This window comes from Petromyzon marinus, chromosome 35 (genome assembly GCF_048934315.1).
Source record: "Petromyzon marinus isolate PM22_M1 ecotype Great Lakes invasive population chromosome 35, UKy_Petmar_22M1.pri1.0, whole genome shotgun sequence".
Classification (NCBI taxonomy): Eukaryota; Metazoa; Chordata; class Hyperoartia; order Petromyzontiformes; family Petromyzontidae; genus Petromyzon; species Petromyzon marinus.
In genome coordinates, this window is record NC_133701.1 from 1,421,534 (window position 1) to 1,434,496 (window position 12,963).

Below are 12,963 nucleotides of genomic sequence, written 5' to 3' on the forward strand. Positions count from 1 at the left end.
TAAATTATTCGGCCTCCATTAATGTAGATGTACGTGTCCGTTACGCTGTTGGATTAGAGCTTTACAAGGAATCTCACATTTTTCAATACGCAAATTGTGACGGTGGACTTCAGTAGCTCGCCATTGAAATCATTGGGTGGCTGCTGTGGGGACACGTGGCCGGCGGTCGACGGTAGTGCAATCAAAATCCGCCGTTGTACAGTACTTCTACGTTTCCACGTCCATACTACCCAGCGTCAGCAACCGCGCACTGACCAGCGTGGTGAAGCGCGGCCAGGGTAACCCTCGAGACCCGCGTGGACATGGGGCCGGGCCCTCGTCCAGCAGCGGATCGGCGAAAAGGGGGCAGTACTGCACACGTGGCGGAGATAAAAACGGTCGGTCCCCGTGCAACCTGGCCGAGCGGCTTGCAGGCCGACGTCCGGGGCTGCCCAGAAGCTCCGCGTCGGGGTGCAGGAGCAGACGCGTTCCCCGGGTTCATTTCTCTTCTCGGCGGTGGCCTCGCCTGAAAACTTTCAAGTGCTCTGGGAAAGGCAAACACAACGCCGTGGCCTTCTTCAAGTGTGCGCTCATTGGGTGGTCTCGGAACGGGCGGGCGGCCGTTCCGTTTGTTTGTGTTGCTCGCGAGCTGTTCGCGTTCTGTTGAACGTTGCATCGTTACCGAGTGTGTGCCACCCACAGTCGGCCCAGGCTGGCCTGCACTGCGGATGGAGTTGTCACTTGACTGTCAGAAGTGGTGTGCGAGTCCAAATCGCTCCGGGTTGGAGGTTGACTCCGTTATTCTTTGTGGGGAAGTAGATAGTGGTCTCGTTTGTCTTGTGTAATGTATGCAGTGTTTTCACGATGTTAGCCTAAATGTAACATGAGCATAGAATTTGCATATAATCATAAATAATAGGATGCATCTAGGATTCAATGCATGTATCATAAGCATACACATCTATTTGACCGGTTAACGTGTGCTCCGTTTGATAACTAGTGCACCTGGTACATTATTACGGTGCTCCTTCTCACATTAAATTCTATATCTTTGCTGTAACAACATTAAGTGATAAGTCTGCGCAGATTTTCAACATAGCACAAGGTAACCTGATAAAGCACTTGCGAGACGCATACATTTGTTGGATTTTGGGATTTTTAGTTGCGACATTGCAGAATGTTCAACGTCCTCTTTGCATCGCTTTGGTAATAACATCCGGCGACGGTCTACCAGGCCGATGCGGTAATGAAGCCGCGTTCACCCCCCACCCCACCCCCCTGCACGGACCACTCTTTGCGGAGGAATCCGATGAGCTATAAAGCTCTTTTTTTCCAATCGGGGCGGGTCAGAACGTTACAACAACAAACAGTACAAAAAACACGTGATAGGAGCGCAAAGCACGGTAAAGGTAAACAAATCACCCAAACACAAACAAATACAACACGAAACCATCCCCATCCTACCAGACAAAGCCCACTGAGGTATTGTAACTTATTGTTCAAAAGAGACTTGGCCACAAATGATAGCTCAACAAAGCGGCCCATCATTTGGCCATTTATCTCAGCAAAATAATCTAAAAAGTGCCGACCGCTCTTCGCGGTGAGCGTGCCGACTGCTCGGCCCGCCCGGCCGGTTGACGGCGCCGTTCGGCGGCGCCTTGCGTAGCGGCTTCACTCAAACGCGGTTCGTGACGATCCCCTCCGTCAAGGCCGAAGCAGCAGCCACGGATCCTCCGTGCGTGGCTCGTTGTGCCGTGCGTGCGCGCACGCTTTATCTCGTCAAGGCAACCTGCTTTCACCCCGTTCACGCGCGATTAGCCGCACGTTCATATGCAAATTGACGAGTGCGGATTAAATGCACATCTGCTGGCCACTGGCCATGTGGAGGTGGGCTGGGTGAGTCCCACAATAGGCGCTGCTCTTTGTTAGCGCTGCTGTTTATTTTGAGGGAGGTCGTTATGTTCCATCGCCCAGCGTAACCCGAATGCAAATTACAATAGCCGCTGTTTTCAAAACATAAATCCCTGGATCATGACGCCTCTCGCACACACACACACGTGCGCGGAAGATCCGTGCGGTTGACGCTGTCTGCGAGGAGACCCGAGAAGCCATTCGCTTGTTTGGATGAATGAGTTAAAATTTTGCCGACCATGACCGGAATATTTTAATGGGAACAAAAAGTTGTTAAATTAATACCAGACGTGTCCTTTATTGAACCGTGTAAGAGCCCGTGTAGAAGTTTAATTGCTTGCATGTCTCTAACAATGGGCTGGAAGCTGTAATTACGTGTAATGTAGCTCCTCCTGTCTGCAGTGTTGCGGGTGGAAGGTGTCAACGATGAGAGATTTTTTTTTTATATGTAAGAGAGGGAATTCCCTTTGTAACCGACTTGATCCATGGGTGGCGCTTACCGCTAGCTCACCGCTCCCTCGCGCCCGGTGGATAGATCTTGACTTATGATCAGGGGCGGAGCCACAGGGGGGGGCTGGGGGGGGCTCAGCCCCCCCTGAAATTTTGGGAAAGTCGGATAACCGGATATCCGGCTGCTGCAAAATGCTGGCTGCCACCTTGTGCTGCCCTGCAGGCTGCCACCTTGTGCTGCCCTGCAGGCTGCCACCTCGTGTGCTGCCCTGCAGGCTGCCACCTTGTGTGCTGCCCTGCAGGCTGCCACCTTGTGCTGCCCTGCAGGCTGCCACCTTGTGCTGCCCTGCAGGCTGCCACCTTGTGCTGTCACCTTGTGCTGCCTTGCAGGCTGCTTGAGCGGCAGCCTTTCAAACGTATCAAACTTATTAGCCACATCAGCGGCTCCGACCTATGAATAAACTCCGTGTTCAAATCCAATAAAATTAGTTTTATACATTTGTGGCGCCCATTGGAAAACATAAACACTGGATATCTCAGAATATTGAAGTCAGCCCCCCCAAAGTCAAAATCCTGGCTCCGCCCCTCCTTATGATCGTCATTACATGCCTGTTATATATACCAGCTTGTTTGCCCATCCTAGGATGGGAGCTGTAATATTTACAAAAAATTTTAGCAGAGTATAATTGTATCTTGTGTAAATTTAATGGCAGTAAATATTGCACAAAAGTACATCAACTTCACTGCGTTTCACTGTAGCACTGTATTAATGGCAGTGAATCTGGCACAAAACTACGTCATAAACACCACACTTCATGTCACTGTAGCACTGTATATAACTGACCTTATCTGATTTCTGTCACTGGGTTGAAATTAATTGGAATTCGATACATTATCTGGAAAATCACCGAGAAATGTCTATTTTACCATAATGTAGAAGCATATATTAGACTTACCTTTTGTCTCAAGCGCTGAAGAAATAAATAAAGACACCAAATCCACTTTGTTGCTGCGTATAATTATTTATTAGAGTCACTTTTAATAAAGTAACGTCAAACTTAAAAATATTTCCGCTCGACCTTCTGCTTGAGTGTAAGAATCCACCCATTCATGAATATTTATGACAGGGGGTGCGGCATGTGGAGTGACGCCACGCGCGTTACACACAGACATTTTCTTGGCTCATTATAGTAGTAATATCACACGTAAGGTCCTTGTACATATGTACTCAATTTATACTCCCAAATCATGCCCGAATGTACCGGTATTTACAGCTTAAATGTCACGCCAATAATGTAGCGGTTACGGCGGTGCTATTCATCTTCTCTAAGAATATGCACTGGTGAAAGGGGTCCTTGTGGATTATTGGGAACGTGGATAATATCGTGACGCGCAGAGTCTTCCTTTGAGATTTTACTTCAAAAGGGATTGAGCTTCCCTGCCAATGCACATCTGTAGCCTGCGCGTATCTCCTCTCGCTGTACACTCCCTTCTCTCTTGCCCTGGAATTCTCTCAAACGACCACGAACGTACGTGAAATAGAAATGCGTATGGCAAAAAAGTCATCGTGCTCTCGTTCGTCTCAGACCTCAATGATTTAAAGTAACAATTTGGTACATTTGGTATTGGCTCCTTTGATTTAGCGCAAGGATTTCACGAGGACACCACGCTTCACCGACATTGTTTGAATTTGGCAAATCTGGACCGTGACGCCGGCACACGACGGCCGACTCGTTTCGAGTGGCGCGAGGTGACCTCCGGCCTCCGCCGTGAAGCTGACGGCGCGTGGTGGTTCACGGTGAGCACGCCGCACCGCAGCGTTAACCAGGGCGGCCTGCCGTGGTAGAGCCGCGAACCTCTGCAACGAGTGGCGAGAGCGCTTCCGCCGGGCTCCGTCACCCACCGCCCATCGGGTTCACAGAGGGGCGTCCGTAAACCCTGCGTCATCGTTGGTCCCGATCTCTCTCCCCCCCCCCAAGGTCTCTCATCCCAGCCGGACCTCCTCCTATCCCCACTTGTGCAACATCCGCTTCCAGTTGCCACTCTTTCGTCCACTCATTGTTTTTCTCCGTGAAACAAAGTTTAACTGTAAAGGCAAATTCACTACATCCTGTGAAGGGGGGTGGGGGTGAACCCCGCGAAGAAGCTTTAAGAATCCCGAAGTTCTGTAATGGAAAGTCTGCGTGATGATTTCACCGTAGATGACAAGAGTTATGTTTCACTGGCCACGGTCACATGATGTAGCGATAATTTTAAGACCACGTGTAAGTTCGCTGGCGGGAGGGTTTAAGGGTGGAGGGCTGGTCGTATGCTCCGCTAAAGACTTCCCTGCTCCGAATCCAGCTGACGTGAAACAGCGCATTTCCCGCTCGTGTCCTGCGATACAATGCAAACAATACGAGGGGCAGAAGTGATTCATCCGCGCTCGAGTCCGGGTGTGATTGGCAGGGCGTTTACGGAAAATCGACTGCAGCACAAGCGCTGCCTCGTACATATTGTCCCCGTCATGACTTATTTTTTGTTTGTTGCGTAAGCGACCGATTTGTAATTATTTTTCCCTACAGAGATTCTGTGGGACTGCTACCCCGCCAGCCAGTGTGGCTCAGCAGTGAAGCAGCTTGCCATGGACTCTGCGAGGACTTCGGGTTTTGAATCTTCCCAGTGATTTGTGTGGGGAATCGCCAAAGTGTGCTTTTCGAAGCGCAATGGAGCGATCCTTAAAAACCCTGTGGTGACATTTGCAAGAGTAGGCCATTGTTTGTGCGACATCCCAAATTGAGCACGTAAAATGTGTCCGCAGCTAAATTATATATAATTACTGATTTCACGTAAATATGAGCACCCACGCTCATGTTTGTTCAAGAGATTACATCAAAAGATACGTGTAGGAATATAATGACAGCTTTGGACCAGATGGTATCGTGGGAATTGGCCCCTACGCTCTTATTATATTTTGCATTTGGCTACAGTACTCGAAGGCTGATGGTGTGACCATTTTTTATTTGACCAGAGCAAGTGTTCACGGAGTTCATGCTCGTTATGGTGTAAGACGAAATACATTGTCTGGTGATGACGCGTTGGCAGCTTGGCACAAGCAGGCAATAGAACAAGTCGGCACATTGCTACAACAGCAGCGTGTGGCCTTCAAAGTAAAATAAATCTCGATATAAAATCGGCGACTTTTCTGGTAGTGGTCGTTCTTCACATCGCCCCAAACATCACCTCTCATACATTTTATTTTCACTTAAGGCCACAAATGCGCGCAGTGTGTTTGTATGTGGCTTTTAGGGGTGTCTTGATAATAATGTGAATGTGATGGCCGCTAGTGGCTTGAGGGTTCCACACGTGATTCAGTGCGTGTGTTGTGAACTTAAAAATCGATATTAATTGATGAAGCAATGCATCATCACACCCACTATTGGGCATCGGTTTGGCTCTCTGACCTCAATACCACGAGTATATTTGAGCTGCGAGATCTCCCCACACACCGAGGCTAAAGGACATCGGTTTATTAGCTTAAAGCCACACGTGTGTTTGTTTCTTTGACTAAATAAATAATCATTAATGTTGGTCTGAAGCATTCAGATAGATAAATGGGCCACGTGGCAAATCGTCAGAGTCCGTGGCTTGCGGTTGTAAGGTTGAGAGTTCAAATCCCAGTCGGGGGTCGGCTCAGCTCTTCTTGCCTACGGGGTTGATAAAGTGGGGACCAAGTTGTGTGTGAGTGGTGAAGTCACCGCTGGTTCTATGAAAAAGGCTTGCGCCCGTCAGGGTAATGGGGAATTTCCACCACCGGCTTCGGGCTGTAAACAGGAGATGAGCAATTTTAAGAGGAAACCACCTTTAGCACAGATAGACGTTGACAATAGCTGCGGACGAAGATGCGGCCGCCGCTGCTGCTGGACGGCGATGATGAAGTGCAGCGAGGATGGTGGTGGGCGCCAAGCGTGGTGGTGGTGGTGGTGGTGCTGCTGTCGGTCCGTGTGTGGGGAGGTAGGAAACGTAGCGGCGGGGGAGCAGGCGGCACTCCATTGTTCCTCCTCCTCGTCGCCGCCCGCCAAAGGGATTTCCTGTTTGACCCTAAATGGACCAATCTGACCGGCCCTTCCTATAGGCCAGCAAGCAGAACAATTGTGGACGTCGTGGTTTTTGTGTCCGCGCCGCCTTGCCCTGCCGCTCGAGTGGTTGTCCGTGGCTTGAAGCTCCAGACATGGCGGTCTCTCTGTCTCACGTTTATTATTATTATTATTATATTATTATTAATGCAGATCATTGCAGGAACGTTATGGTGGGGTGATCTATTGTTAAGCGTTTCCCCAGCCGTGCTTGCAGTATTGCTTACGAGTATTTTATTTCAAGCTCGGATGACGTTGCCGAGGATCCACACCGGGTGCTCACGTCGAGTTTGTGGAGTTGAGTAGAGTCACTGGGTGCTCATTTCAGGTCACGCTAGGTCCGCTGACCTTGTAACCACCACACCCGACCACACTGCTCTCCAGCCACCGCGGCCGAAGAGTGAAAGTAAAAAGTTAAAACTTCAAAGTGCCTCCATTCTCAGTTGAGCATCAATCGGTGCTCATTGCCATCATCAACCCAGGACGACTGGGGAGCATTCCACCTTCCTATGACGAGGGCGGGTTGTCCCATAGGATAGCCAATGCCTTCTCTCCACGAGGTGGGTCTTTATATTACCCACTCGACATGATGGGCAGAGTTGACCCCAGCCAGACTTTAGAGATGCAACGATTGAGTGGAGCGGTCTCACTGCTGTGTGACCAATATGCAAGCGATGAATGACAGCGTAAACCCCAACGCGAGATCAAAGTGCAAATGCATTGTTTCAGCCAGACCCCCCTCCTCTGTCCCTCGCCCTCCAGCCCCCACCCCCTCTGCCCCCCCTCCTCCAAGCCTCCCCCCCTCCTTCTCACGGAGCTGAAAATCAACCCCCTTGCTTTGCTGCAGATGATTTTTCTTACACTCGCACGTACGCATTTGTTCCCGCGCGGGCCAAAGGCCCCATTGTTCTGCAATCGCTCAAACAATGCGAGCTCATTGGCCTTTGTTGTGAGTAAGGGCAAACATTATGGTAACAAATTCTTCAAACAGATTTCCCGGTCACCCCCGCGCGACCCCATCCTTCTCTCGCTGTGCCCACAGCATGTGCCGAAGTTCCCCGCGTGAGGACTCTTTAGGTGAACCCGGCCCTTGCTCAAACCACGGCGTTAAAATACAAAGCGGCGCGCTTCATCAGAAAGGACGACGTTTGCAGATTTGCCTTCACCACGGAAACTTTTTTTTCTTCCTTAATGTGGCTCGTTTCAATGTCTTGACGGATTCTAACGGAAGCGCTGCCTTGAGAGCTCGGGCTGAGCCTGCGGGAGCGCTGTGCACGCGTTTCTGCACGTCACGCTGTTCCGCCTGGCGCGCTTTTCCACGTGGCACGCTGTTCCTGTGTGGCGTGCTGTTCCGTGTGGCGTGCTGTTCCCGCGTGGCACGCAGTTCCCGTGTGGCGCGCTATTCCGTGTGGCGCGCTGTTACCGTGTGGCGCGCTGTTCCCGCGTAACGCGCTGTTCTCCGTGTGGCGCGCTGTTCCGTGTGGCGTGCTGTTCCCACGTGACGCGCTGTTCCCGCGTGCTGCGCTGTTCTCCGAGTTGCATGCTGTTTCCGTGTGGCGTGCTGTTCCCGCGTGCTGTGCTGTTCTCCGAGTTGCATGCTGTTCCCGTGTTGCGTGCTGTTCCCGCGTGGCGCGCTGTTCTCCGTGGTGCACTCTGGAGACGCGGCACGGCACTCGAAGAACGACGCTCCGTTGTCTCCAGCAGCGGCCCGATGCCACACGTCACTCTCAAACAAACAAAGTGATAATGGGGGAAATTCTTGAAAGTTACGTGAAAATGAGTAGTAACCGTATTATTACAATATCTCAGCAGTGATCATTTTATTAACAATGTTTTATTGATGATCAAATAATTAAGTTACGGCCTACTCTCTACGTAATTTTCAAACACCGGCGTTAAGCGACATCATCATTCTTCTATAATGGGAATCGCTTTGCCAAAATGAGAGCGGAGAGCTCCGCGGTGTTTTCCGTCGTAACCAATCAACGGCGGCGGCGCGGCTTAGGTAAATATTAGATTTTAAACATAAACACGGAAAACGTGCACGCGCATGTGTGTGCTGTGTGTGTGCTGCACTCGTAAATACAGGGAAACGACCACGCTAAGAGCCTCCCACTGGGAGCGAAACCTAAAACGTGGCCGTTAAAGGGGTTGCATTCGTAGGAATAAAAAATATTTCAATGGGGGGAAGAAAAAAAAGGAGTAACCGCATTGTACAATGGCCCTCTCTTTATTAAGTAATGCGGCCATTGTGGTTGCAGGTGTAGAAGTTTCAGTTTGGGGTTCTGCGCACCGCTCCGTGAGTGAGTACGAACGTCTGGAAGAATGGAAACTGCGCACGCAGCTCTCTTAAATTCGGAGGCGTCCTGGCGGGTTTTTTTTGTTGGGTCCAGGGCACAACGGCGGCTGAGCGTTGGGTCTCCGTGTTTTTCAAATTAACTACAAATCGCTTCCATGCTTCTCTCCGTGAGTGATACTGTAACAACGGGGGGGGACTGGTGTTCGAATTAGGGAAATGCGTTCTTTGTCTGACTTGAACTCACCGTCAGCTACGCGTGTGCATGTGGATCTTATGCTCGGGGGCTTTACCGCTGCATTCCACACTCACGAAGAATAGGGGATTTGATTTTTTTCTTAATGAATTATGTCTCGTACACATTGTCAGCTCACGGCATTTAAATAGCCAGGTGGGGCACTGCAACAGTGTCCCCAGATAATTTGAGGACCAGATTTTGAGTTTAAAAAAGAATAATCTTTTTAAAGTGTGTATGTCGTTTGTCTCTTAACTGCGATTCTCCAATGTGTTATTGTTAGGTGAGTAACACTTAGTCTGTGCTTTCCAGTTGACCGGGTGAAACGTGGGCTAGGTTTTTGCTCAATCCTGGCCAACTGGCTCAACAAACTTAATAAGTGAATGAATTTGTTTTCCATTATTAAACTCACAAACAGCAGGGCGACGTATGTGCAAGCGCGTTGCTGTTGAAGATGGCCGGGCCATATTTATTGCTCGTGAGCGTTTAATTGCATTTAAACTATAAACTAAACTTGTTTTATGTTACCAGGTTAGGCCCACTGAGCTACATCTCTTTTTCCGAAGCGACCTGGCCACCACAAATGATAGGTAAACGAAGTGTGCTTAGCAGGTGGAAATTGATAGCAGCAGCCAAACACTCTAAACACGTGGTGATGTTGATTCTAAACGTTAAGGGGAAAACGGGAGGACCCAGAGAAATTGTCACGCAGCAGGCGTCGGGGTCGGAATCGAACCCACGACCTCCTGTATACCAGGAAAGGGAGATAACATCCTGCTACCGTGGGGAGATGCTTGGGCACCCCAGACTGGAGCCCATATCACAGATGCGTTGGCTCAGCGCGGTGACAGACATCAGCCTGAGTCCGCTTAGCCACACGGCCAGCTGACGTCAGATATCAGGGCTTACGTTGGCAGTGTTTTAGAAACACAGCCTGAAATGTTGTGTTGCTGTCATTGTCAACAAATAGAGCCTTGATAACGGAGAATTTAACAAGCGTCGTCCCGGCCATTCCTTCTCTGCTCTGCAGATGAAATAATTTCCCCAAATGTTGACTTAAACGTCCTCTTTAGGTTGTAACTTCAAAGGCAGCAGGGCTGTCCTGTATTTGTTAACAATGACAGTGATAAAGTATGTTTCACGTATATTGTCTAAGCAAGGATGAGCTTGGATAGTGCATGGATAGGCGACCACCATGTACACCAGGTTGCTTTAGGCTGCTGCTGCTGCTGCTGAGCTAAGCGGTGGGCAGCAGGAGGCAGTGCTGCAAAACCTCTTGCTTGACTGCACTTCTATGCTCCCGCATCTACACCACCCCACGTACACCAACTGGCACTGACCAGAGTGGTGAAGCGAGGTCAGTGTAACCCCCCACCGGCTGCACGGCACGGGGGGTGGCTTCCTATCCAGCAGTGGATTGACAAAGAGCCGCGCGGTGCTCGGCATCGGCGCGTAGAGCGTGCGGCACTGGCACAGATCCACCGATGGATGTGAGCGATGTGTCGACCGTTGACTTGAGCGGGGGCGGGGCAGGAGACACTTTGGCTTGGAATGTAATTGACTGAAAGTATTCTTGAGACGCATGGCAGCCCCATTGGCCAGTGAGCTCACCGCTGAGCCCCTCTGCACAGGGTCAGCCGCTCATTTCCCGCGCACATCTGATAACGCCTGCAGGGAATTGCTGCGCAACTTTTATACGTTTTTAAAAAATGAACGAGGCTAAAACCCGCCGGTCTCTACACGGCAGCAGCGTGCTGGGGCTGTGAACCCAGTGAGGGGAGTGCTGATGGAACCCAGAGAAGGCGAAACCAACTGCGGCCGTCACCGGCAGCATCAACCGGATTTGCAGCCAAGCAACTTCAAATGACAGCTGTGTCAGGTGTGGCGCTGCCACTTTACAGACCTCCGCTCTCAGCGTTGCGTGTCGGCGGCATGTGACTGATTTTCTGTCTTCTAAAAAAAAAACCCCTCTTCTTTGTTTCCCTTTGATGCACGCACACACCCCACTGTTCTCAGTCCTCTGTGCCAAGTGCATGCACCGTCGCACGCCCCCGTGAATGTTTGACTAGAGAGTGCGTCTGCTGCTATGGCCAGGGATTAGGGAGACGTGTCGGCTCTGGAGACATCATCGCGCTGGCCTCACTCCAGCTCGCGATGGACGACGTTCGCACGGCCCGCGCCGTGCCTGGGCAAGTTCGCCAGGCGCATGGAAATGTGTCGGCAGTATAGCGTTTCACGTTGACAACGCCCGGCTGTCAAAACACTCTGCCAGAGAAGCAGGGGGAGGGAAGGAGTGGGTAGAGATGGCGACTGGCAGGGAGATGGACGTGTACGCGAGTCTCTGCGTGTGTGCGTGTATGTCATTGGTGGGGAGCAGTCATGTCGTGGTTAGCTGCAATCCCCGCTTATGACTAAAAACAGTGGTGAACATTGGAACCGGTCCCGGACCTGGCCGGAGACCAAAATTCCATTCCCGCTCACGACCACCGTCACCGGTGACGATTATCTGAATCGGCCCTGGGCCTCCTCTAGGTTGACTCAGCCTTAATGACTACCTGGATCGGTGTGCAAACATCGGCACTGGGGAGACAAAGGCGGCCAGGCGTGGTGTTGGCCACCCAGCCCCTCGTGTGTCGTGCCGGACCATCAACGGTGCTCGCCAACAGCACTTGCCCCAACCGTCTGTTAAAGGCCGTACGGGGGATCTTTGTTCTTTGTGTATTAACGTATAAAGACACATGCACACACACGACCGCAGAAGGAGAAAAGAGTAAAGCACATGAACGCATATCAACAGAGGGAGGGGGGAGCACTTCCCCCACACTTAAAACGTGTAAATTGTGTAGCCGTTTCATTTCCAAGGTCAGGCCGGGGTCGAACGAGGTCACATTCCGTGCACGTGGTTCCCAAGCTGCCCCCCTCCCCCACCCCTCACGGGTCCCATCGATCCAATGGGACCCACTGGGCCCCGTGTATGCGCTGGCCAGGGCCCCGTGGGCCCCATTCGATGAACAGATGAGTTCATCGTGTTGTGATTTGGGGAACGCGTGCCCAGCTGACGAGTGTCAGCAAAGAGCCGCTAAGAAACCGGACTTGCCGCACGATTCCCCAATATAACCCTCCTGGCCCCTGCGGCATCCCCATTCGAAATGGTTTTTTTTGCCTTTCCAATTTCTGTACTGAGAATTTGGGATGAATTAAAACGCACATCCTCACGGTTTGAACGAAAAAAAAATAAACACGGCAATTTACATGCAAAGCTCCGGACCGTTTGAAGGTCTTTGCAAAATTCCTGCAACCCCACCAAGAGTCGGTGCCCCTTTTTCTCCTCGCTAAATATGCCACCGACAATTGTCCATGCCTGCGGCTGTGTTTCCGAGCCACGTCCATCGCAGTCATGGCGAGGGGTCACGGCGCGGCGTTGCTCGGGCTACGTTCGCGAGCCTGTTTGCTCGGTGATGTCACCACAAGAGGCTCGCCTAGACTCCCAACTGGTGACCTTCGCCAGTCACTAACGATGTCCTGTTCCCTCGCGGAAGATGACGCAACCGAACAAATGGCGAATTCCCTATCAGCCACGCCGATTCGAGTTTACATTGTCTGCGAGATGAATAGCTCAATGTGCCCGCCGCTTGTGTTTGCTTTGGGTTCTCAATGCTCCATTTTCTTTGCTGCACTTTGCTTCGTTTGATTTTGCTTCGGTCACTTTGGTGAGCCAGCTCACTGCTCTCGCGAGTGAACTGGCTCACCCTGGTCGCTCGAGGTCCCACACCTAGTTACAACAAAATCAACTTCGCACTTGAGCCACTTTGCCACAGCTCCACCCTTACAGTGATTATGCGTGGGACGTAGAGGATTTTCATTCTTTTATTGAGTCAAATCAGGGCTTCACTCACGATGGCCGGCGTGCATGCGCATACACAGGCAATTGCTTCTCATTGCCTCGGTTGCATTGTGTGTGCACACAGTACTTAATG

At 51.0% G+C, this 12,963-nt stretch overlaps 1 protein-coding gene across 4 annotated transcripts in view; it reads left to right on the top strand.

The window, feature by feature from the left end:
* LOC116948809 (putative oxidoreductase ZK1290.5) overlaps positions 1-12,963 on the top strand; it is a 123,365-nt gene that overhangs the window by 23,328 nt on the left and 87,074 nt on the right. The gene's annotated exons all lie outside the window — the stretch shown is intronic.